This window comes from Elgaria multicarinata, chromosome 5 (genome assembly GCF_023053635.1).
Source record: "Elgaria multicarinata webbii isolate HBS135686 ecotype San Diego chromosome 5, rElgMul1.1.pri, whole genome shotgun sequence".
Classification (NCBI taxonomy): domain Eukaryota; kingdom Metazoa; phylum Chordata; class Lepidosauria; order Squamata; family Anguidae; genus Elgaria; species Elgaria multicarinata.
Window position 1 is genome coordinate 59,768,673 of NC_086175.1, and position 26,046 is coordinate 59,794,718.

Below are 26,046 nucleotides of genomic sequence, written 5' to 3' on the forward strand. Positions count from 1 at the left end.
AGCTGTGTACTAGAGTCCCCACAGGACACAAGATGCCACCCCATGGATCAACAGATTTCTCCAGACTGGTAGTGCATGTTTTCCCCTTAAGCAAGACCAAAGAGCAAAACCAGCCTGCTGGGTTTTATAGGTGTCTCTCCTAAATCTCACAGCCTGTCATTAGAAAATCATTCCCTTTTCTGTAGATTGGGGGCCTCTCTTTCACTTCTCATGGGAGAGTCCTTATCTCAGTGAATGAGATCACTTGGCCTAGGGCAAGCAGTGGTGACTGTACACGTTTGGTACCAATTATCTTGTATAAGAGGCCTATTAAAAGCTGTCCATTATAGAAGCCTACTTGGTTGCTAAAATCTGCCCACTATGTTAGGCTATGCTAGGGTGACCATATGAAAAGGAGGACAGGGCTCCTGTACCTTTAACAGTTGTATAGAAAAGGGAATTTCAGCAGGTGTCACTTGGAAGTATGCAGCAGCTGGTAAAATTCCCTCTTTAGCACAACAGTTAAAGCTGCAGGAACTATACTGGTGTGACCAGATGCAAAAGAGGGCAGGGCTCCTGCAGCTTTAATTGTTGTGATGCAGAGGGAAATTCCCCTTTCAATACAACTGTTAAAGTTACAGGAGCCCTGTCCTCCTTTTTATATGGTCACACTAGGCTATACAGGTCCCATGCAACATATAGGACACTATGTCACTTCAACAACTGCCTCCTCGCCAGTCTTCCAAAACCAAACTGAGTGCAGGGAGCCTTCAGCTCAGAGAGTTCTCTTCTCTAGCCTGTGGAGCCTCCTTGGATTCCTGCAGGGGGCAGGGCTTGGCTTCCAAGCCCTGTCCCCTCGAAGAATCTCTGTTGTTATTCTCCAGTCTGAGATTGGAGAAAATTGCCAGGATTCCCAATTTGGAGAGGGTGTGGCATGCAGAGGAATCCTGCATACAGTGGTGGCCAAAATTGTCGACACTTTTTGAAATTTTCATGTTTTGCAACTTTGTAACTTTGCATGCTTATAGAAAATGTTCTGTTTCATGAAATTCAAATGTTTATATATCAATTGAAAGAGAATGTATGCTTACTTTAGTCTAAAAACAAACACAGGTGTGACTGAGTGAAGAAGTAGAATGGAATTGCAAACCCTACTGGCCAATCACTGTCCTTGTGCTGGGGACCAATCACATGGCAGTAGCTGTGATACACCATGTTTCAAGTTAGGGAAAGTCAGTTTTGCTGTTTGTTCTGTGACTGAAGCACAATTGGAGATTGTGTGAATATTTGAAGTATTTCTCAAATTAAAAGTGTACGTATGTACATCATAAATAGAGCAATGGCACCAAAGAAAAGAGTTGATTAGGCACCCAGGAAAAGAAGCAGGATTGTTGAATTACATGAATCAGGTCTTTCAATTGATATCTAAACATTTTAATTTCGTGAAACAGAACATTTTCTATAAGCATGCAAAGTTGCAAAACATGAACATTTCAAAAAGTGTCCACAATTTTGGCCACCACTGTATATGGCAAATTATAGCAGGGATGCTGATGGTGGGGTACTCGGCCAGCACTGGGAGGAGTGGTTGCTCTTCCCAGGGCTGGTCCAGCCTGTTTGCACAGCACACATTGCTACCATTGGGATGGCATGGGCTGTGCAAAGGCAGGGACTTGCAGGCACACTGCCCACGACACATGCTGCACAAAGCCAGGGACTCAGCGGCCGCTCGTCACAGCACAAGACAGCTCTCCTTCTCCCAGCATAGCCACGTGCACTGGCGACGTCATCCAGCCTGCACAGGGTCCCTCACCTAAAAGTGATTACCCACCCTGCTTTTGAGAAGTATATGTTTCATCTTTTCCCCAATAATCAGACTGGTCCCTTTTTTCTCCCCAAATAACTTCTCAGTTTGAGCTCAGAGCACCCTGCTTCAGCACAGCATCTACAATGTCTTTAACAATATCAAAAAGCGGCTAGAAGCAGATGGCTTCTGTTGCGCTTCCTGGGAGGAACCAGGAGCTACATACAAGTTAGACCGCCCCTTCTTCTTCTGTCCTGAGGGGAGAGAGGCCACAGAGTGAAAAAGCTCTCTAGATATTTGCTGAAATTAAATCTAAAAAGTGATTTAGAACCCCAAGTCTGTTTGATCCTGAAAACAGTCTTATCATCTCTGACTTGCCATACTTTGTCCTGCCTCCACATTCAATCTGATAGGCCAAACTGCTACCGTAGCCTGCCCTTTTGCGGAAGATTGCTTATCTGTCCTGTTATCTTAAGCATCTCTTCTTTGATCGATTCCACTTTCACAGATGGCTTCCTGTCCACCAAAATTTTGTTTTCAACATTCAGTCGTTGCTTTCAACCTTGATTCTTTCCTAAACTAAGCCTCCAGCCATTTTACTTTCCCAGTATATTGTTTCTCTACCACCGTTTGCTTGATTACAACAGTGAGCTGTGCAATCTGATCCAATTCTGCTTCGGGTGGCCATGTGTCCTATTTTACAGACAATGGTTCAACATTTGATGGGCTGTCAGAGGACAGTCCTCTTTTTCATGGCATCCTCTCTTTGAAGGGCTGTCCCATCCAAGGTTTATTTAAAGAAAAGAAACATAACAAGGGCAGCACCTAGACAGCAAAATAAGCAGACACTCAGGTCATGTGGTCACAGTCTTCTCTACTGTTTCTATTTAAATTATAATATTTATTTTGAAATTTGCTTCTATTCATATACATTAGCAAATGCTAATACAAATCCAGCTCTTCTTTTGTCCTCTTTTGGGTTGATACGTTTCATTTGGGGGTGGGGGGTTAATATGTAACTTGCCATCCTATCTGCTAATATGGGCTACCCAAGATTATCTTTCTAGAGCTGAAAGAAAAGCTCTTCTTCCTCCAAAAGACAAATCCCACACTTATCACCAGGCATAATGTTAAATTCTAAGCATTTCAGAAGAACTAGATTCTTCCTCATTGAGATTCTTCTTGTATGCAGAGGACTGAACATCTAAGCATATGGCCCCATACCCTCATCCCCCCCCCCAATTTTGTCTTTCTTGTGGTTATTTCTATAAGCACACTACATGTCTTGTACTTCTGTACTTTCTATTCAACTATGTTTATATCAATTATAACAAACCAGTTTGCAGTTTCTCCACACTTTAAATATCTGTCCTAAACTCCTTGACATAATGTGAAACAATAAATAGCCAGCCTTCAAGGCTTAAATTAATTCATAATCCCCTTTTTAAAAACAGCTGTTCACCATGTTAAAATGCAAAGATTCCTGCATACATGTATTTTTCTACCTCAATTAATTAAATTGCAATGTATTTCCCATTTAAATGGCTCTAAATGCCATTCAGAAACACTTGCATCATGTGAATGAAAGCATTTTCAATTGCAAAGGAATTATTCAGCATATGATCCCAAAAACCATGTGCCAAGTTCCAGCCATGCAGTGGAACTTCTTTTCCTAAGAGCAGCTGCCTACCCTGCTTGATAAGCTACGTTTGAAACTCAAGGAAGTTCCAAAAGTGATTTGTGATGCAGCAGAGGGGCTGCTATGGACCAGAGGAACAGAAACATTCCACTGTGCAATAAGTAAGATTTGGTATACGCCTGCAGGCTCTCTAGATTGAAATTATGTACTGCCTTTCATGCTTTTGTTTATCTCCAGAAACATGTCTTACACTCACATTCATTATATTTTATTTACATTTTGTGAAATATGCTTTAGCACTAATTTTAGATGTAATATTAGATTTACACACATGCACAAGCATATACACATGTGTGTGTGTGTGTGTGTGTGTGTGTATATATATATATATATATATATATATATATATATATATATATATATATACACATATACATACAAACTTCTGTTCTCTCCAGAGACATGGGGGCTGTCTTCATGGCACCGAGTTGGCGCTGCCTCCCTCCGAAACCCCATGGTTTTTCTCTCCTGCAGTGGCATTGGGTAATCCTGATGCCGAGGTGGGAGTGTGGGATTTCTGCCCCCTGCTCTATTCCTGGTGGAAGGCGACCAATCATCAGTTGCCTTCCACCAGGGACTGCCCCCAGATTGGCCCTGGAGCAATATCAGATGGCGGAAAGGCTGTACTGACTTTGCTCTAACTGAAAAAGTTGGAGGAAGTCCTGCAAAGATGCGCCTGCGTCGTATAACTGGTGCAGAGGAGATCCGCAACCACTGCAGGCTTTCCCCACGTATGGACAGCCCAATGAAGAACGCATAAGTCTACAGCACACATCAGCTTCAGCTTTCTAGTTGCACATGTGGTGGGACACTTAACAGAAATGGCATGTCTGGCTTAATTATGTTCTCCTTACATCTTTTCAAGTAGGGATGCACAAGAATTTTGTTTCTGTTCACAAATCATGAGGACATAGAATCATAGAATAGCAGAGTTGGAAGGGGCCTACAAGGCCATCAAGTCCAACCCCCTGCTCAATGCAGGAATCCACCCTAAAGCATCCCTGATTGTTGTCCAGCTGCCTCTTGAAGGCCTCTAGTGTGGGAGAGCCCACAACCTCCCTAGGTAACTGATTCCATTGTCGTACTGCTCTAACAGTCAGTCAGTCTAACATGTCTTGTTTGCTATCCTAAACATGAGCAAGAGTGCTTTTTGGGAGGGTGGAATGTTTGCAAATTCCCAAATTTGCAATGGCATTCAAAAGATGTATACATTTTTTACAAAATGTGGAATTTGAAGTGCACAGGGTTTTGTTTGTTGTTGTTGTTTAAAAAAATGCATTTTCAAGCTTCAGACAATAGGGGGAAAGTACCCACTCTTTAAAAATATGCCCCCCAAAACCGCACACTTTTTTTCCATTTGAACAAGCCGTAATACAGCAAAAACAGGAGCAAGCAGAAATGAGCATCGAAGTGGTTTTCAAAGAATTTAGGTGAGCTCAAAAATCATTGGTTCTCCCATCCCTTCTTTCAAGTCAGATTTTCAGAATTCTTCACAATATGCCACGCTTGTGTACAACTAGAATGTAGATCCAAACTAGAAATTACAACTGCAAGGGCTTCAGCAGTCTTCCTTCCCCCTCAAAGCTAATTTCTTGGGGGCAAACTAGACAATAAAGGCATAGATGCTTTTAATACATCTTGGTTTTACTTTAAAATAACAACAATGCAAAAGTGACGTCTAATGAATTAATCGTATTCACCCTGATGGCAGTTCACAGGGTAATAAGTAAAAGTGCAAAATTTCTAACACTGATGTTTTGGGACATGGAGCTGTAGCAAAGAGCCATGGCAGAAAAACCAGCCTACCAACTGAAATTAGCTGAAGGTAAAGGTGAAATAGCTGGTTTTTATAAAATAGGAAATTATTTTGTTTAGATACAGGTCAGGGACATACATAGCAATATGTGTCAAAGCCTTTCCTCATAGCAATTGTTATTATGATGAAGCATAAAGAAAATCTCCAAGCAGTCAATGCATTCCACCTGTATTATTGTCTGGAAAGGAAAGGGGGTTAAATGTGCTACCACTTATCAATAACCAATTTTTTTTATTTTATTTTTTTGCAATTTTGTATGTTTGTTTATCTTTGTATTTGGAAAATTAAGCAACCTAAAGGCCTGGATATCAGGACTGGTACTTCAGAAAGGTGCGGGGGTTGTTTTTTTAACCCTTTCTAGTAGAGGTTGGTGGCTCCAACTGCGGTGGGGCTGTAAATCTATTCTGGGTTTCAGTCAGAACCAGCCAGAACTCTAAAGGAGCTATCCGAGGTCTCAGACCAATGGAGCTCCTATTTGGTCATGAAAGCAAGCTGCTGGTGGCACCAATTAGGATGCCTTATATCTCTGTCCTTGAAGCCAATATCCTGGGATGAAATCCAACATCGTCCAAGTAGATTTCTGCTCACCCAACAGGACTGTCCCCTCCTACCTCATACACCCCCTCAAAGTTTGCTCCAAAATTTTCTCCAACCCTCCAGGGCAGATTTTGAGGGCCCACTGAGGGCTGCAGGGGGAAGGGAGAATCTCTCATTATTATTATTATTATTATTATTATTATTATTATTATTATTTATTTATTTATATAGCACCATCAATGTACATGGTGCTGTACAGAGTAAAACAGTAAATAGCAAGACCCTGCCGCATAGGCTTACAATCTAATAAAATCATAGTAGAACAATAAGGAGGGGAAGAGAATGCAAACAGGCACAGGGTAGGGTAGAACTAACAGTATAAAGTCCGAACAACATCAAGTTTTAAAAGCTTTAGGAAAAAGAAAAGTTTTTAGCTGAGCTCACTTCCCATTCTACTGATAGAACCTTTTCCATTAGCAGGAGAGGTTAATTAGGTACCACCCTGGGTTTGGTGAGTTAGCATTGCATCTTTGATATATTGCTTGCCTAACCTTTCCCAGAATTGCCTTTTACTTTCCTTCTTTTTCTTTGTCCCACTCTGAATGTGACAGAAGGTAGAATGCTGGATACTAGATACTACTTCTACAAAGAAAAATAGGGATAGCTGGCACTAAAAACAGGCTGTGAGTAGGTCAGACAATTAAAAATTCCCCCTGAATAGCCCATGTGATAGTAAGTACTCTAAACATTAAGTGTAACCTCACAGTTCTTTGAATATTGCAGGTCTGAGATGCTCCATGACATTGCTTTTGATTACGACAGCAGGCTATTCAACAGATTTATTCTAGAAATATTTAAGGAGCCTTGTAACATCTGTTCTAACATCATTGAGTGTTTCTATTTTATTTATTTCATTATATACTCCTTTGTCTGGCCATCTGTGCTACTTTGATAATAGTAACTCAAGCTGATGTTATGTAGTTCAATAAATCCTCCACTCTGCTGAGTTTCCCCTTATGCTAGGTACATTAAAGAATTCTCCCCTCACCCCAATCATGACTCATTCTCTATTGTCCAAGGGCTCTGATCATCTTCTTTACTTTTTGAGCAGATACTGTATAATGTGGCAAATTAATTGTAATACTTCATGTAATAAAGCATTTAAAAAGCTGAACAGCAAACGAAAAAAGCTTACATGGTTTAAATAGCTCCCTAGGGGTGTGAATGGATCTATAGTCAGTGATGCCATCCACAAGAGAGGTACCATTCATTTTGTATACTGGGAAGTTTTGTGGGGTTTATCAACTGCATAGCTATTTCCCCCTCTGGAATACTATGATTTTCAGTAACATTTTATCCCACAGATCTTACTTAAACAACAAAAAATCAAATAAGAGCTTTTCTACATGGGGCATTTATTGTGCACTCGTCGTTCCTTACTCATGGTTGTTTGTGGGTTCTTACTCATGGTTGTTTGTGGGCAATGCCACTTCTGTTTTTAAGAGAACTTTCTTGGATATTTTTAGAGCAGGGAAAATAGAGTGCTATTTGTGAAAGTGAAAGAGAATGTATTTTCCTACTTGTGTATTTGCATTATTTCACTATAGCCACCTAAAGGACATATAGCAAAAAAATAGGAAAGGAAAAGTTCTTTGTGTAGAATGCTCAAATCTCAATTCTACAATGAAACCGAAGCAGATACAGTGGATTAACAGCCTTGTGTAGAAAAGCTCTAAATGCATCTATATTAGTATAAATTACCATTTTCATCCTTGATAATGTAACCAGCTCAGGAAAAAAGTCAAACTACTGTACTACATGTACCTTTGTAAGTGGTTCTTAAGGATTAGTTCCATTATTATCTGGCATGAGATATGAATAGACAGAAATTATTTCTTTTAAAAGCAGCAAAAGCTTAACAAATTATGGATCAAGATTGATTACTTGGAGGGTCAGTTCACTAAAAATGTCTTGTATGTCTCAATGTGACAAGAGAGAGAAAGACAAGCTTTTATTTTTAATATACTTAGAAGTCAGACTGCTCTCCGCACACTTTTTCTGGAAGGACATCCAGTCTGTAGCTCAGATGCATACCTCAGGAAAAGAGCAGAACAGTCAATCACATGCAGTTTGGGTGGCAACTATGGGATGGCTATAACCTTCCGATCTGCACACATGTTGAATATCAAGGACTACACCTTAGGGTAGTCCTAAGGTGTAGTCCTTAAAAATGAAAATGCATACCTTCCACAGTGAATGTCAGATGAACAAACATGAACTGTATTATGTATTTCTGAATTTATGTATTTATTTGGGACTAGCAAGTGGACCTGGCTTTGCAAGGGTTGAAATAGCCCTTAGTTCAATACAACAAAGCCTTCAAGCAAACGTACAAAGCAGTCCTATGATTTGACCATGCCACCATTTTATTATGGGGCAGTGCATCCATTTTTCTCCATTCTTTTAACTGGAATATGTGGAGCTAATCAAAGATGTTTCCAAATGTATGAGCACTATTCAGTTCTTCAATTAACATATAGCAAAGCCTGCATAAGCAAAGTTTAATACACTTATTCAATTGAACAGCTTTCCCATTAGAAATTCAAGTCAGTCTGTGCCTTTAAACAGATTGAATCAGGAAATATTACTACCTAGGACTTCACTTCTCCAAACACAGCATTCCAGATGAACGAATACCATTCTGCATTTCAGAATGCTGCTCAAATGTGACTATTAAAGGCACACATAACTAGATCAAATTATCAGCTTTTATAATGCAGTAATACAAGTGCAGACATGCTAGCACTACTAATATTTTTTTTATCATTTTTCAAAGCCAAAACATGTATTTCATAATAGCAAGAGGGCAGATTAGTTGGATTAAAAGTATTGTTTAGTATTAATGGAAAAACACATCAACTTTGTGCAGAAAAAGGAGTTGTGAATTAATTTTTCTATCGAATTTGAGTAATATATTGCTGTAATAACATAAGTATAAAATCGTCAGGAATCCTTTCATCCCTTTTGACTATGGACACTGGCATATAGAGCCATTTCCTTAAAGTTAACTCTCATGTTTTGGGGTTACAGGATTGCACCAGTGCAATGAGGACATTGAGCCTCTTGACAGAGACAGGGTTTTGCTCACTGTTGTTATTTCCCCATACCCATCTACCAAATATCTCCTTCTGTACCTGCTTGTAAAAGGCCTTTCATGGAACAGTTATATACTGGATGCTTTGCTGTGTTGATGCAATGCCACAATTTACACCTGATTCTACCATGCATTAAAAGAGCTCTGCTACCTCAGATGAAGGGACCATCTAGTCTTGGACCCCTGAGCTAGTCTAATGTCCTGTTTCCAACAGCGAATAGTTAAATGGTTCTGGAACCCACAAGCATGGCTAGACCAGGGGGTGGAGGGGGATGATCTCACAATATTATGATTGCGAGATCCTCCCTCTCAGTCGACACGCGGTACGCAACATCCTGGGAGGAAGAGGACATCGCACCTGCCATTTTGTTCATTTTTATCAGAAATGAGCGCAGGAGTGCTCCTATGAAAAAGGTGAGGTGTTGTTGCTTTTAAAAAAGAGACCCCGTTCCCCACACCACACCCCCGATGGGTCCCGTGGTGTTTAATCGCAAGGAGCCAGGACAAAACCGCGACGGCTCCCGCAGTTTCGGGATCATCCTGAGACTGAAGGAAAAAACATGATTAAAGGGTAGGGTGATATCCTGGGGAAAGGGAGGGATCATCCCGCCCTGCTCCTGGGATCCCCTGTGCATCATGTGGATGCACAGGGACGATCCCGGGACAATCCTTGGGATATCGCCCCATGTAGACATGCCCCATGAAAGCAATAACCCTTCCCTTGCTCCTTGCCCTCCAAAAAGTGGTATTCAGAGGCACGCACTGCCTCTGAGCATGGATGTTCCATTTATTAATTATGGCATTGCTAGTAGCTGCAGTCCTCTACGCTCTTACCAGGCAGTAAGTACAATTGAGCTCAACGTGCCGTACATCTGTGTAAACATGTATGCACCCAGGAGCTATCACATCTTGTGAATGTACCACCAATTTCATTATGAATGGCCCTGAGTTCTTATGTTATGAGAAAGGGAGAAAAAGTAATATCTCTTTCCAGATTCCCCATATAGTTCTATAAATCTCAGTCATGTTCCCCCTTTTTAAAAATGGTTAACCTAAACCAAAAAAGCCCCAGGTGCCTATTCTCATCTGTGATAAGCCAGGTCCATTTGCTAGTAGATTCATAGTATGGGGTACATAGCAGACTGTGGAAGCTATAAACATGAAACTTACAGTACAAACTCTATGCTTGTTTACTCACAAGCAAGTCCCATAGTGGTCAATGAGGCTAACTCCCAGGCAAGTGTTTAACATGTTGGGGGCTAGTTCTTCATCAATCCCTCTTGGAAAAGCTGCATTGAATGCACTGTGCTCCGGCCCAGTTCCATTTGTTTTAATAAACAGAAGTTATTCCTGAGGGATCAAGCCCACAGAAAGTGCACCAGTTCAATTAAAGAAGTTCATTTGAGTGCTGAGCAACATATTTAGTATTTCAGGCCTTCCACAGTTTGAAAATGTCTTTTAAATGTCAGCTTAAAAATTCAGTAAAATGGAACAGCAAAACAAGACAGCCAATAAATTTTACAATTGAGAATGTCTCAGCCCTTGTAAAGCAAGCCTAGAAAAGAAGTTGAGACCATTCTTCCCGCCAGAAGAAGTAGAAATCAAATTCAGTTCTGTGGCTTAGGGCACAATTCTGTGCATGTTAAGACAGAAAAAAGTCCTACAACTCTCAGCATGTCCCAGCTAGCATGGCTGATTGGAAAATGCTGGGATTTCTAGGACCTTTTTCTGTCTAAACATGGATAATATTGTGCCCTTATTGGCTTTAAGCTTGGTGGTGTATCTTTGCTGTAGACAAGCTAAGAACTGAGACCCTTGTGCTGGGCTTTTGGGGAATCCCATACCAGGCATGCCCAACACTGAGCTAGCCTTGCTCCTTGCCTCCTCTTCCCAGTTCCTATGTCTCTTATTCATGTTTATTATTTTCTTCAAGTTAGCCAGGATCTGAGGAGAGGCATCACTTCACTAGAAAAACCTATTGTCCAGTTATCAGACTACATCAAATACAAATGTTTTGCCAGAACCTTCCTGCAACCCCACACACAAGGAGCTGGAAGTGCTGTAAATCTTCCAGTGGTGAAAAGGAAGAATAACTCCAGAGGGCTTTTGTCAGGGGGGCCCTGCTGGAATGTGGGCCCTCAACAGAAGCCCGACCATGCCTACCTTTGATGCCAGCCCTGATTACACAACTTAGAAATCATTTTAGAATCTTATATTATACTAAATATACCAAATTAGTTTTTACAGATGACATTTAAACCTTCTTAGGGCTTTGCTAGACCTGCCGGCGTAAGCTGGCAGGGAGGCGGGCCAAGGCGCGCTAACGTTAGCGCACCTCCCCCACGCTTCCAGACGGCGGAGCCGCAGGGAGGACGCAAGCCCTGCGGCGTCCGCCATTTTTTTGTTTGTTTGTTTGTTTAAAGGGGCCGCAGGTGGCCCGAAGACTCCGGGAAGGTAAGTGGCTTTTTTATTTTTATTTTTAAAACGGGGGAGGGCGAAGGATGGGAGGGTGGGTGGCACGGGGGGAGGGCGGGTGTGATCGCGCCGCGGCCGCCCGAGCAAGCAGCCGAGCAGCGCTTGCCCGGGCAATGCCCGGGATGGGGCGGCATTGCCCAGGCAAGCGCCGCTCGGCTGCATGCTTGGGCGGCCGCAGCACGATCGCACCCGCCCTCCCCCCGTGCCACCCACCCTCCCATCCTTCGCCCTCCCCTCTCTTCCCCCCCTGCCGATGGGCACAGCGCTCCTATGAGCGCTGTGCCAGGTCCGCGGCTTTTCGCAGCTCCTTGCGAGTAAGCGAGGAGCCGCGAAAAGCCGCAGAAGTCTCCACACTTCCCCCAGCCCCGGCCTGAGGCCGGAGCTGGGGAAAAAGCACACCATAAGCACATTCGCTTATGGCGCGCTAGACCAGGCCTCACTGCGGCCTGCCGCCGGATTCCCCTGTGCGTCATCTGGACGCACAGCAGGGAAACCAGGTTGGAAGGCGCGTTAAGGCCTGGTCTAGCTAGGCCCTTAGTCCATCAGTCAGTATCTCAGGTTTTTGTGTTTTCTATTTTCTCTAGGAATGTCGTAAAAGCCTCTGAGAAGGTTGATTTTGGAATTTTCTTTTAAAGATGTTTTGTGTTGGTTTTTGCAGCTTTCTTCATCCATCCAGAGTGGCCATACTAAAAGCTTTAAAGTTCCTAGATTTCATCCTTGTCTGATCTGGGGTCTTCTCCTGGGTCCAGGTTGAAGATTGCCAACGGCTCTTGACTTTCTCTGTACAGGATATCATCTTGTTTGACCAAAATAAATTAAATGAAAAGCTTCATCTGTATTGTACACCAGGGTCTCTCAGTTGTTCTGTACAGTATGTAAATGCTCTCCTCCTGTAGAATTTCGGGACTCAGATTTGAAGGGAAAAATCTCCTGCATATTCAACATTTCCCAGGTGTCTTGCATTGCAGGGGAATATCTTCTTTTACTGTACTGTTAATAAATTGAATTATGATGTCTCTGGGCTTGTTTCCTACTTGCTGTTCTGGCACATTTGCCCTGTGGGCCCTTTCAATATCTCCTATGTCCTATTTTTAGCATTGTGAAGATACTTGAAAGCCAACTTATTAAGGAAAATATGAGATCTTCTTATTCTGATTCTTTAAACCCCTGATTCTACTTGGGTTTTATATACCATCTCAGAAGCCTAGAAGAAGCCACTGATTCTGGGGCAGTTTGTAAACCCACCCACCATGCAGCCTTACCAGGTTCAGAAAACGCAACAAGCCACTCCTGGTGAGGGTAATTACACAGCAAGCAACCGGCAGGTGTGGGTGGGAGAATCAGTTACGGTGGCTTATTTTTCTTCCCTGATCATGTGAATCCAGTTAGTGACTTGGTTTGCATAATCACCATGGATTAAAGAAGCCACTTGTTTAAGCCCCAGTGCATGTCGGGCACCATTTGCCTAATCATGTGCTTGGGCATGGCTTGTTGTGCCATCCAAACCAGAACAGCATGACTTATTCGAGGGGGAATCAACCCTCAAATAACCCATGGACTGTGTTCAATTGAGGGTTGTTTCCCTGTCCAACAAGCCAGGCTGCCTGGTTTGGTTGACATGATAAGCCATGACGGGGCAGGTGATTAGGCAAATGGGACCTGACATGCACTACTGTTTAAACAAGCCATCATGGCTTGTTTAACCCACAGTGACCCGTTTCGCATGGTCAGCAGCAGAAACTATGGAGTATGGGTTGATACCCCCACTCCCATTCATGCTGCTTGCATGACTGGAATTTCCAAAGTGAATTGGGCTGTGTCACCCAAACCCAGTGTGAGGTGCAGTGGGGGTGGCTTCTAACCCACCCCATGATGCCTACTACATGCCATGGGTTGTGGGATGGATTAGAAGCCACCCCACCTTGCCACATGCCAGGTTTGGACAACTCGACAGCCTGCAGCATGGGTAAGTATGTATGTATGTATGTAGGCACCTCTCCACTGTGCCTGGGTCCAGCTCCAGCTGAGAGCCCCCTCCCTCCTGCTACCAACTTTCTCTGGAGAGGCCACCAGTGAGGGAGGAAGCAGCAGCCAGGCACCTCTCCACTGTGCCTGGGTCCAGCTCCAGCTGAGAGCCCCCTCCCTCCTGCTACCAACTGTAACTGCAGAGGCCACCAGAGAGGGAGGAAGCAGCAGCCAGGCACCTCTCCACCGTGCCTGGGTCCGGGTCCAGCTCCAGCTGAGAGCCCCCTCCCTCCTGCTACCAACTGTCTCTGCAGAGGCCACCAGTGAGGGAGGAAGCAGCAGCCAGGCACCTCTCCACTGTGCCTGGGTCCAGCTCCAGCTGAGAGCCCCCTCCCTCCTGCTACCAACTGTCTCTGGAGAGGCCACCAGTGAGGGAGGAAGCAGCAGCCAGGCACCTCTCCACCGTGCCTGGGTCCAGCTCCAGCTGAGAGCCCCCTCCCTCCTGCTGTCACCTGTAACTGCTGAACTTTCCAACTAAGATTGTAGTGCCTGAATTTGCTTTCCTTTTCCCCCTCCTCTTCCTCCCTCCCAATCCCCTTTCCTTTTGTGTCATGTCTTTTAGATTGTAAGCCTGTGGGCAGGGACTGTCAAGAAATACCTTTGTAAGCCGCCATGAGAGCCTTTTTTGGCTGAATGGCGGCATAAAAATCCTTAAATAAATAAATAAATAAATAAGTACGCAAATGCAGGGGAGGGGAAAACAACCCAGACTGCATAGTTTTCCCCACTGGCAGCGTGAACCTGGCTAATGATTGTGTGAACTACCCCCTTCTCAAAGAGGCTTAGGCTGCAATATGCACACTTGCTGGGGCATAAGTCCTATTAAAACCTATGTGATATATATGTGAATAAACAAGCACAGACTTCTGCTTTTACAGTATGTTCTATATCTGTAAGCAGTTAGGACTGAGTCTGGATTTATCCTTAACTTCACCTCATACTTTTGGCCATCTAGGAATGAATCCTGCAAGACCTAAGAAGAATCCTCCTGGATCAGAGGAAAAGTCTATCCAGTTTAACGTTCTGTTCCCACAGTAGCCAAACAGATACTTATGGAAAAGCCATAAGTAGGACATAAAAGCAGTAGTGCAACACACACACATGTTTGTGTTCCCCAGCAACTGGCATTCGGAGGCAAATTACCCCTGATATTGAAGGTAATATATAGCCAACATTATTAGAACCCATTGATTGCCTTATCCAGCCAAATTATCTACTTCCCTTTTGAAGCTGTCCCAAGTTGGTGGCCATCACTGCATCTTATAGTAGCAAATTCGATCATTTGAGGATGCTTAATGTGAAGTACTTCATTTTATCTGTCCTTAATCTCCCACCATTCAACTTCGTTGGGTGAACCCAGGGTCTAGTATTATGAAAGATGGAGTACACCCTATCCACTTTCTCTAGATCCTATATAATTTTGTACACAAGGCCAGTGTTAGGGGTAGACAAGCTGGGCAGTTGCCTGGGGCACTGAACTGGAGGGGGGGCACCAAGCTGAGCTGAGGGGGTGATAAGGTGAGCTGACGGGGGTGCCAAACTGAACTCAGTGGCTGTGGGTTTTGTTTTGTTTTAATGTACTGCAGCCCCTTGATGATTTTGGCACCATTTCCAGATCCATAAGATCCTTTTTGAGATGTGTTGACAAGAACTATACACAGTGTTCCAAGTGTGGTCACGCAATAAGGTGTTACAGTATTGGGATTATATTTTTGATTCTTTTGTAATCAGACTCAACAATGGATTTTCCCTTTTTACAGCAACCGCACAATGGGTTGAATTTGTCATCAAGTTATTCACCACAGGCCTCTATTCCTATGTCTGATTTCTACCTAGCCTGGGAGGGTGGAGTCTTGCTAGTGAAGGGAGCCAGAATGTATTAGAACTTAGGGGTTGTTGCTGGGCGACATTTGGAATTATGTTTCTGCATTTCTGTTGTTAGATCCTAATTTGAATTATTAGTGGGTTGTTTAATCTTAGTTTAATAATACTTGTATGATTATTTAACTTTTGCTGTAATGTAATTGTTATTGAAGCATCTTAAAATATTATATTTTACTATGTAAGCTCTTCTGGTATTATTAGTCATTTTAAGCATGGTTTATCTTGGGAAAGCGGCATACAAATAAACTGATGAGCAGTTTTTCTCTTTTTTATTGATGTTGCCAGAAAGTGGAAGTTTTGCTTAAGATCAGTGTCCCTCACTGTATGTATAGATTTGGTTTCCTTCAGGCTTTCTAAGTAATTGCATTCTAGAAGTCCAGGCTAATTTCTGTAGCAAGGCAAAGTCTGACTGTTACTGACTGTCTGCTGAGGCAAGATAAGTAAGGGGTAGCTCTCTTTATCTTGCAAGGTTTTGGGTAAAACCGACATTTCATTTTCCCTCCAGAAATACAAACAGGAGTTTATTTTTTTATTTTTTTATTTATTACATTTTTATACCGCCCAATAGCCGAAGCTCTCTGGGCGGTTCACAAAAATCACAAAAAGTTTGTGCTTTTTCAGGCAAATTAATTTAGTTTGAAACACTAGGGGCTTACCTATCAAATGCAACTGACTAAACTCTTGGCAAAGGTAACAGAAGATGGTCCACCACTCTATTTTATGTGAAATACAGACTACAATCATAAATATTTCAGCTTGATGCCAAGGCTTTGTTCATTTGTCATGGTTCAGGATACATTATCCACACTTTGAAGTCTGCAAATAGACTGCTTGCATGACTACATAAACTACACTGGAAGTTGCACGAATAACTATGTTCACTTGCCACTGTTGACACTTGCCAGTATTTTTACATCCTACACACTCGGAAGTGCTGAAAGGGAAGGTTACTAGTATCCACCGGCTCCAAAAAGGTTGTTTGTGTTCATTTATCTGTAACCCCTTCAAAATCCCCAACAACCAGAATAATGTGTGCAAGTTTACAAGACAGCTACTTCGCAGTCTTCACATGCTTTCACAGTTTTCCAGTTGCTTCCCCACCATGACCAACATCTGCTTCAAGTACTTACATTTAAAATGTTTCCCTTCCACTCTGTCCCAAATTATATCTGCTTGTTTGAAATAATTTATTTCTCTTCCCTCATTTCTGTCTTTGGAAGAACATCTGCAATAATACCTCTTCCCTTTTCTTTCAATGCCACATACTGCCCTCCTGACACCTAATGTAGTCCGTCCTTCTGAAACCATCACTGGTCAGAAAAGGACTGAATAATCATTTCTGAATATAGAAGCAGAGGCCTGCAAATAAATGTTGCTGTGTATACCTGGTGTGGCTACGTTACCTGAGCTTGTTGCCATGGCAGCTAAAAAACACCCAAAAGTTAACAACAAAGTCAGAAGTCCCCACTCTAACTTGAATGCACTTTTTTTTTAGGTTTTGAACATTGAAAAGTGCAACCACTCTGCATGCAAGACAATGAAACATGCAGCTTCTAAACGCAATTGCATGCTTGATTTGGCCTGGAAGAGATCTGAGAGGGGGATTTAAGTATATTAACCTTCAGTAAAACTGGAGAGGTTTAGGGGATTTTTGACTGGGAATTCAAACCAGCCTCAACCCCACCTCTCACCTGTAATATTAACAATGGACTACACTGAAAGGCTGCTGTAGGCTACAGCTCCTCCAACATACAATAGGGGGCTAACAGTAAGCTACGTTTCAGAAAAATTGTATATTACTTTTTCAGACCAACCTGCAAAGTGAGAATAACGCCAATAGATAATGCCACAGAATAGTTGTAATCTACTCTTTCAATTTCAGCTCACTCCCCAATCTGCAATAGATGTCCAATACTTTTGGACAACTCTGCAGGATTATTGTACACCACTCAGAGACTGAGGGCCTTGCTAGATGACAGGGTAGCCCGGTGCGAGCCCCGGGCCGGCCCCTATGCGTCCAGATGACGCACAGGGGATCCCGGGCTCAGGCAGGGGTAACCCTCCCTTGGCCCAGGATAACCAGCACTGGTTGTGGCCCAGTATTTCCCGTGGTCTCGGCCGTTCCGCCGCTTTTCCCAGCTACCACATTTACTCGCAAGTAGCCAGGAAAAGGAGCACTGCAGTCATCAGGGCAGGGTGGGGAGATGGGGGGGAAACAGAGCCAGAGGGGTATGGGGGGATCGGAGGTCACAGGCAGGCAGGGGGGATCGTGGCCGGGGGGGGGAAATCAGGGGCAGGGAGGAGCGGGGAACCCGGGAACCCTTTTTTTTTCAAAAAAACCCCACCTTTATCGTTGGTGCGCTCCTGCGCACATGGCCCCTTTAAGGTAGAAACAAAATGGCCGATGTGACGGGGCTTTCCTTTACCCCATCGCGTCAACGTGTGGATAGGAGTGACAGCCCATGCTACTTCTAGCACAGGCTGGCCCCTCCACACGCCAGGATTTTAAGGTAGGTCTAGCAAGGCCTTGAGTCATATACTCCCAAATATCTTCCTGCTTTGGGATATACTATGATTGAATGCACCACCTTTCCTCTGGCCTCTGAGAGGCCAAAGGAAGGAAATGCACATGAATACTCTTCGCTTTGGAGGCACCCCTGCATTTCCTCTGATGTTCCAACATTAAACTTCAGGAGAGATGGGGGGGGGATTGAAATGACATATCTCTCTTCCTCAACACCTCCTGCCTGGAATTGGGGTGCTGCCACAGAAAAGGCCCTGTTCTATGTTTCCACCAACCTAACATCTCTTCGTGGTGGAACATTTAACAGATCTTAAACAGATTTTGTCAAGGCCTAGGCCTAAGAAGCTGACAGATATACTTCCCTCAGGTCTTTGTCAGCTACTTGTCTACCATCAGACATAATTCGGACTGAGAAAAATGAATGGAGGTTTAACAAGAACCACCTGTCATGCTGAGCCACCACACCTGACATTAGCTGCACTTACCCAAAGCTGCTCTTATGGGAAACTAAATCTCATTTTCCATTTAAAAAAACTATTCCTCGTGGTTGCATTTTAACAGCTCATGGTGTTTTACCTTGCATACTGAATAACTACTCAGATAAACTTCAACTTAATCAAGATTTCCTCACACCGCACAGCCTCTTGCTAAGTCTATTGTTGTTTATTCTGATTTTTATCAGATCGCTTTTAGAACCAAGTAGACAAAATGAAGGGAAAAGTGAAAAATGTGGAAGAAAAGTCTAAAGAATTTGTGAATCATGTGGAAGAAAAAATCCATGATCTCATTCAGAAATGGGAAGAAAAATCTAGAGAGTTTATTGGAAACTTCTTAGAGCTGTTTGGGCCAGATGGTGCTTGGGTATTCATTCATTTATTTATTTATAATTGATGAGCTGCCTGTAGGCCCAAAAGGGCCCAGAAGGCAAAATACAAATTAAAACATGTAAAACAATACACTCACAAATATTATAAGAAACTCAAAACAAGGGAAAAATCAACTTTTAAGATAGAGAGTAGAATTATCTATTAGGCCCAAAAGATCTTAACAGGCGGACAGAGTAGGTAGTCCTCAGATATCCCAGCCCCAAACCATGCAGGGCTTTAAAGATAACAACCAGCACTTTGAATTGTGCTCAGAAACACATTAGGAGCCAATCCGGATTTCAAAACGATGGAGTCATGTGCTCCAAATAACGAGCCCCCATCCACAGAAGCAGTATTCTGAACCTGCTAGAGTTTCCATATTTTCAAAAGCAGCTCCATATAGAATGCATTGCAATGGTTGTTTGGGTCAGGCCATTATCTTAAGATTTTTCTCTGTGGAATCTCAAGTCATCTGCCATCCAAGTATAAATGTAAGAGAACACTGCCACCTATTGAAAAAATTAAATAGTGGTCTGGATAATGACATGCCTACATCTTTCTGAAAACAACTCCAACCCCACTCTAAAGCCCCTGAGACATTCCTATGGTTAACTGATTTTAGCTTATGCAACTTCTGTTATTCAATCTTCTGATCTGCCTTAGTTAACTGCACTTTCCTACTAGGTATGTAGAGCAAGGGTAATCCCTAGTTTAACTTCTACCTCTGCCACAAAGTCACAAGGGGTGCTTCCAAAGAGATGACTCCTAGCCCGACCAAACAAAAGACCTTGTGGAGCTATTCCGACTTTCCCTCCTTAATAGATTTGGGGTAAGAAAAAAGATGAAAGAAGCAATGGAGACACACAAGAGGGATACAAATGGGAAACAACATTGTCTGGGCCACCCCGACCCCAATAAAATTCTGTAAATGAAGCAGGGCAATTGCACAATAAAAGCCTCATCTAGAAGCACCCTGAGTAGCTGGCCTTAGGCAAGGCATACTCTGGAAGTCTAGGCTCCCCCACCCCATGTGCAGTATGGGGATAATACTACTGAGTACCTTACCGAGTTGTTGTAAGGATTACAAATATATATTTTTTTTAAAAAAAATGAGTTGTTTTTTTTAAAAAAATACAGTGAAAACAAAAACAAAACACGTTAATACTAATTCAGAATATCTCCCCAATCCCTCCCCAAGCTTGGTCAAAAAATTTTTTAAAAAATCTTCCATCTTTCATTTTCTTTTTCTATTCCAGGGTGGTATATTATTTTTTTCTATTTCATTTATTTATAATCTTTTCATGAGTCCCACAAATTTCCATAAGCTTCTGCCAAAGTTATTCTGTTCAATTCTTTTTTCATGTAGTTATGTATTTTTGCCAGTCCATCCTAAAAGTATATATTTTATATTCCTCTATGTACTCTTAACTTCTGTGTCATGATAATGTATCCAGAATGCCCTTTTGGAAACTCAAAAAAGCTATGCAAATGGTATTATCTGAGCGTTCCTCATGTCAGTGCCTCTCTTCCTTCAAATATTTCCTCAAATCCATTTTTTCCTAGGCCTTTTAACCTTTATTCCTAACTGCAACTAGGTTACAGTGCATGTTCATGTAACACAGTGGTTCCCAAAGTGGGCGGTATTGCCCCCTTGGGGGCGGTGGGATTGCATAGGGGGGCGTTAAGAGGCAAAGGGATGGCAGGGGGGCACTGGCAGGGGGCGCTAACAGGCAAAGGGGCGGCAGGGGGGCGCTTGAGGTGATCTCTCCAGAAGGTCCTAAAACCCAGGGACCGAGCAGGAAAGAGCGGCAAATTCAGCTGCTCTCCCCACACCGCTCCTGCTCAGGAAGGACTTTCTCACTCACGCAGCCGCTCTCTCCTCCTATCTCAAGCCCACAGCAGCCCCACCAGAAGTAGGGGGTGGGGGAAGCGCCCACAGGAGGCAGCAGAGCATGAAACAGTGGCAAATTTAGCTGCTCTGCCCACTCCTCTCCTGCCTAGGAGAGCCCAGGGCTTCTTTCCTGCTGGAACCACCGCCGCTCCCTCCCTTCCTCCCTCGGCCAGAGCTGCTCCCTCCTACAAGCTGCCCCGGCAGACCTCTTGCGATAGTTGCTGCACAAGGCGGGAGCAGCAGCCCTGCGGCAGAGAGGAAGGAGCACGTGGAAGGAGCAGCTGGGTAAGAAGCAGGACTGCTTGTGCTGCTGCAAGGTATCACCGGGCTCCCTTCCCCAATCAGGACTTGCAGGTTGGGGCCATCTCCCCTCTGAGCTGCTGCCCTCCTGTCCTAATCAGCCCAGCAGCTATTGTGAGGCTTGTGGGGAGGGGGCGTTGGAGAGAGAGAGAGAGAGAGATATGCTATGTGTCTGTGTGTGTGCTCCCCCCCCCAAAAAAAATCTGGACTACAACAGGATTGGGAGACAAAAGAAAAGGGGGAGCGAGAGAGAATTGCAATTCCCCAGGTCCTTCCTGGCTAAAGAAGATTCAGCAGCACCTTTTTTCAGAATGCTTGCTGAAACAATTCCTATCTGCCCTTGCTTATTTCAGGGTGTCCAACCCCCTTTTTTCAAGCGTTCTTTTGGTAAATATGGTATGTGTTTATCTTGTGTCACCATAAAAAACAGAGCTGTAGCACAATCCTAAATATGTCTACTCAGAAATAAGCCACACTGAGATCAATATAACTTACTCTGAGGTAAAAGTGCATAGGATTCAGCCTGAAAATGAAGAGAGGGTGAAGAAAAGACAGGAGAAAATGAATTGTAGAAATAGAACAGCAAGGTAACTGTGGGATATTTAACCATATTTAAAGACAATAACTACAGTAAAATTAGTGCCCCTCTAGTTCAGTCCCAGCCAGGTTTTCCATAGGAAAACTCTGTACCAGGTAACAGATAATTATTTTAAAATTTTAATTAAAATACATTATCCTTTCCTATAACAAAATGGTGCTTACTCCTAAGTAAGTGTGTTCCACTGAAGAAGGAAATCCTATTTGATTCCTGTATTCATGCTAGTGTGACATGATAAGTTAAAGGCACAATTTTATGCATGTTTAGACAGAAAAAAGTCCTTCAACTCCTAGAATCCCCTCTAAATGGGAAGCACCCACCCCAGGCTTGCCGAGGGAGGGAGGGAAAAGAGAGCGAACGCCTCTGTTTGCAGCCAGCGTGGCAGGGCACACCAATTGGATTTTGAATAAAGTATTCTATTAATTGTTACTGTTTTGAATTTTATTGTTATTATCTTCCTTAGTGGGATGTTGAAAACCGCTATTCTGAATAATGATTTTTATAGGGTAGGGTAGAGGGGCGCTGGGCTTGAGTTTGTGGAACCAAGGGGGCGGTGACCTGAAAAAGTTTGGGAACCACTGATGTAACAGCACTTGCTCATATTCATCTATCCCTACCTCTTTTCTTTTCCTCCATTGCCTATTTTAAATTCTAAGATCCTTGCAAACAGGATCTTTATTTTTATTTTTTTGCTTAGGAAATCCTGTAAAACACCAGGTACACTAATGTTACCATATAAATAACAACAATAACACAGTATAGACAAAACAACCACAACAACAGCAGCAGCAATGCCAGCAGTATAACAAAAATAAAAAAGAGCAACAATAAAAGACTATCCTGTCTTTGGTGATCAATCTTTAATCCAACTCCCCTCTGCTCTGTCCTGCTATACTGTCTGCTGCTTATTTATTTATTATTTACTAGCTGTACCCGGCCACGCGTTGCTGTGGCTCAGTCTGGTTAAATGGAAAAGAAAGAAAAGAGAAAGTGCACGTTTCTAATATGTTTAATTTCACAATGTTTGTGGGTATACAAAAAATTTTGTTGTTCCATTGTCTGTGCAGCTATAGAGACTGTCTGGTTTGCCGACTCTAGAACACGCAACATATAATTGTTCATGTGAGAAACAATCCGTGTCTAGATCTAAACCGCACAATTCTAAAGATTGGCCCTGAGCTTTGTTGATGGTGATTGCAAACGCCAATCGAATTGGGAATTGCAATCTCTTAAACTGAAATGGCATATCCGTTGGAATCATAGGAATGCGAGGAATGAGGACATCTTCACCTTTGAAAGGTCCTGTCAAGATTGTTGCTTCTACGACGTTGCTTAGTCATTTTTTTGTAGACATCTTTGTTCTTGGCAGCCAATCGTGATTCTTATAATTGGTTTGAATATTGGGAAATACTTTTTGAACCAATTCTTCTTTTGACGTCACTAAATTGCAGAAGTTATGAGGCAATGAAATTTGTCCTTTCCGTTCCCAATTTCCAGCAATTGACGTGAGAATATCTCAGCTGATCGATCGTTTTGCAGCTGGACACGCATATTTGTAGTTAATTTTAACGTCTTTATGTGTCGCCACAAAGTAGAGTATTTCAGGGAAGCATTTATTTCGTCCACTGGTGTCGATCGAGGAATTACAGGTAATGTTTGCCTGAAATCTCCTACAAGCAATATTAATGAGTTCCGAAATGGTCTGATGTTTCCACGCAAATCTTGCAATGATCGATCAAGAGCCTCGAGCGATGTTTTGTGCGCCATTGTGCATTCATCCCAAACAATAAGTTTGCATTTTTGCAATACTTTTCCATGCCGGATGCTTTGGAAATGTTGCACGTGGGAGTTTCAATGAATTGCATGTTCAATGGCAATTTCAAAGCAGAATGAGCAGTTCTTCCACCTGGTAGCAATGTCGCAGCTATTCCGGACGACGCAAGAGCTAAGGCTATGTCATTTTGGGATCGAATTGCTGCCAGAATCAATGTAATTAGGAACGTTTTACCAGTTCCTCCTGGTGCATGTAAGAAGAAGATGTCTCCAACCCCGTTATTGACAGTTTGCATTATTTGATCGTAAATGCCATTTTGCTCAAGCGTTAGCTTAGGAATATTTGATTGCACATACGACAAAAGATCACCCGTGTTGTAATTTTGTTCACGATGCAATTCTACATGGAACGAAGCACGCGTCATTTTGACATAACGTGAAGAAAGCAGTTAATGTTGTAGGCAGTGGATTCAGGGCTATTTGTTGCACATTTGCAGCTGTGAAATAAACATGTTGTCCATTTTCTAGATGTACTGCTAAGTGAACAACAGCTGGACTTCGTTCATGTATGGGAAATGAAAGAATTTGCCATACAGCTTCATTGCTGCTTATGTATCTTCCAGCCTGACCAGCATGTGTTCCTTTTACGTCCAACAGATGGCGCTGTTTTTTTTAAAAAAAGCATGTTTTTACCTGTCACAGGTGTGGTGAGGAGGTTAGTGGGTTTTGGCCCCTCTGCTAGGCCGGAATCTCCTGGCAGTTACCTTTCTTCAGAACTTGGAACTTCCATAGAAGGCAGCAGTTCCGAGAAACATCGCTAGATGGCGCCAAATAGGAGAGAACATGGAAATAGGAGAGAAGGCAGAGGCAGTGGATTGGCCTACTGGTTGGTGATGTCACAATGACTTCTCTCCTATTTGCATAAGTGGCTTGGAGGAGGCCTCTGGACTTTTAGATACCCTATTTCTTCGATTCCAAGACACACTTTTGTCCCCATCTATAATATAGTTACATAAAAACACGCGCGTATTCGAATGCAACGTTGTGTCAAAATTTCAAAGCAATCGGTGAAGAACTTTCGGAGATTTTAGATTAGGAACAAACGAACATTTACATTTTTATTTATATAGATTTATTTATTTATTTATTACATTTCTATACCACCCAATACTAGCCGGAGCTCTCTGGGCAGTTCACAAAAATTAAAAACATTCGAAGTATAAAACAACAGTATAAAACCATAATATAAAATACAATATAAAAGCTCAACCAGATAAAAACAGCAGCAATGCAAAATTACAAATTTAAAACACCAAGTTAAAATGTATTTATAGACTGTTAAAATGCTGGGAGAATAAAAAGGTCTTCACCTGGCGTCTAAAAGCATATAATGTAGGCGCCAAGCGAACAGAGAAGGCAGGACCAAGGGCAGGTAAATACCTTGGACAGGAGGAAAGCTGAAGGCCAGTAGTCTAGTGGAGCATCCAGTGGACCTAGTGGACTGCCTCAGTTACAAGTTGCCCACAATGAGGGAAGGCAGAAGCTCTGGGAGCTCTCTATAAGCCAGTGGCTCCAGATTAGTCCTTTGGTTTCACCTGATTCCCCAGACCAGGCAGATGATGGGCTGTGGTGTGAAAGTTCTAGCTGGAAGTGCTTGTAGTTCCTCAGGAACACGGGTGACACAGGGTGCAGGGAGCCAGTGTCTGATCCACAGGCCTCCTCCTTCAAGCCTGGTGGTACCTTACATACATTTCTTTGACTTGCTGCCGCTTATGGCCCTTGTGTTTGCTATTTTGCTTCTCTTCACTGGAGTCCATTTCTGAAATACTGAAACTCTATGGTGATATGTTTTCCTCATCGCTATGCCCCATGGACTGTAGTACAGACAGAAATGAAACATTAATTTATGGCATGCTGTTGTACCAGTCATAGTAATCTAGCTTTGCCCCCAGCTAATGACTAGCAGAACTAATATATTGAACATTTCTTTTCTTGCCCTTATTCAAAGTAATGAATAAGATGAACCTGGGTGCATGACATAACAGTAATGATTTTAGCTTTAAGTGCCAGCATAGCCAGATATTCATTTGGCATTTGCCCATTGTTGTTGTTGTTGTTTTGTTAAAGTTTGAGAAAGGAGTACTCTTGCCAACTACTAGAGCTCAGGTAATAACCGATGCTAGATTATGTTTAATGGATAAAACAAGTGGCACTAGAAATCTTGCTGCTTTCCCATGATTCTCACAAGTAAAAAAAACTAGCACTGTGAAAAACCAGAAGAAGAAAATGATGACTGGGGTGCGGGTAAGGTCTTCCCTCCTTATTTGGCCAAAAATAATTTCCTCAGTCTTTTTCTTTCTCTGCCATTTCTAGCTATGCCTGTCAGAGGTAGTATACTGGCCCGTGTATTAGGGGGTGAGTATACTAACCAAACTATTTTTCTCTTCCATAACAAATGTGCATGCTTGTGTTTTTGAGAAAAAAATCTGTAAAATAAATAAATAAATAAAGTTGTTTTTGGATTTTGAATGAATGTTTAAGTGATTTCCCCATTTTAGAAGAAGCTATTCCCATATTAGTAAGAGTATAGTACATAAATCCACTGTGTGCATATCACTGTGTGCACTGTGTGTTATATCCTGCTTTTTATTTCACATTCATAAAGATCTGACACAAGGTGTAGATCAAGCCTTGGTTTTGGAGGATTGGATGGAGTGGAAT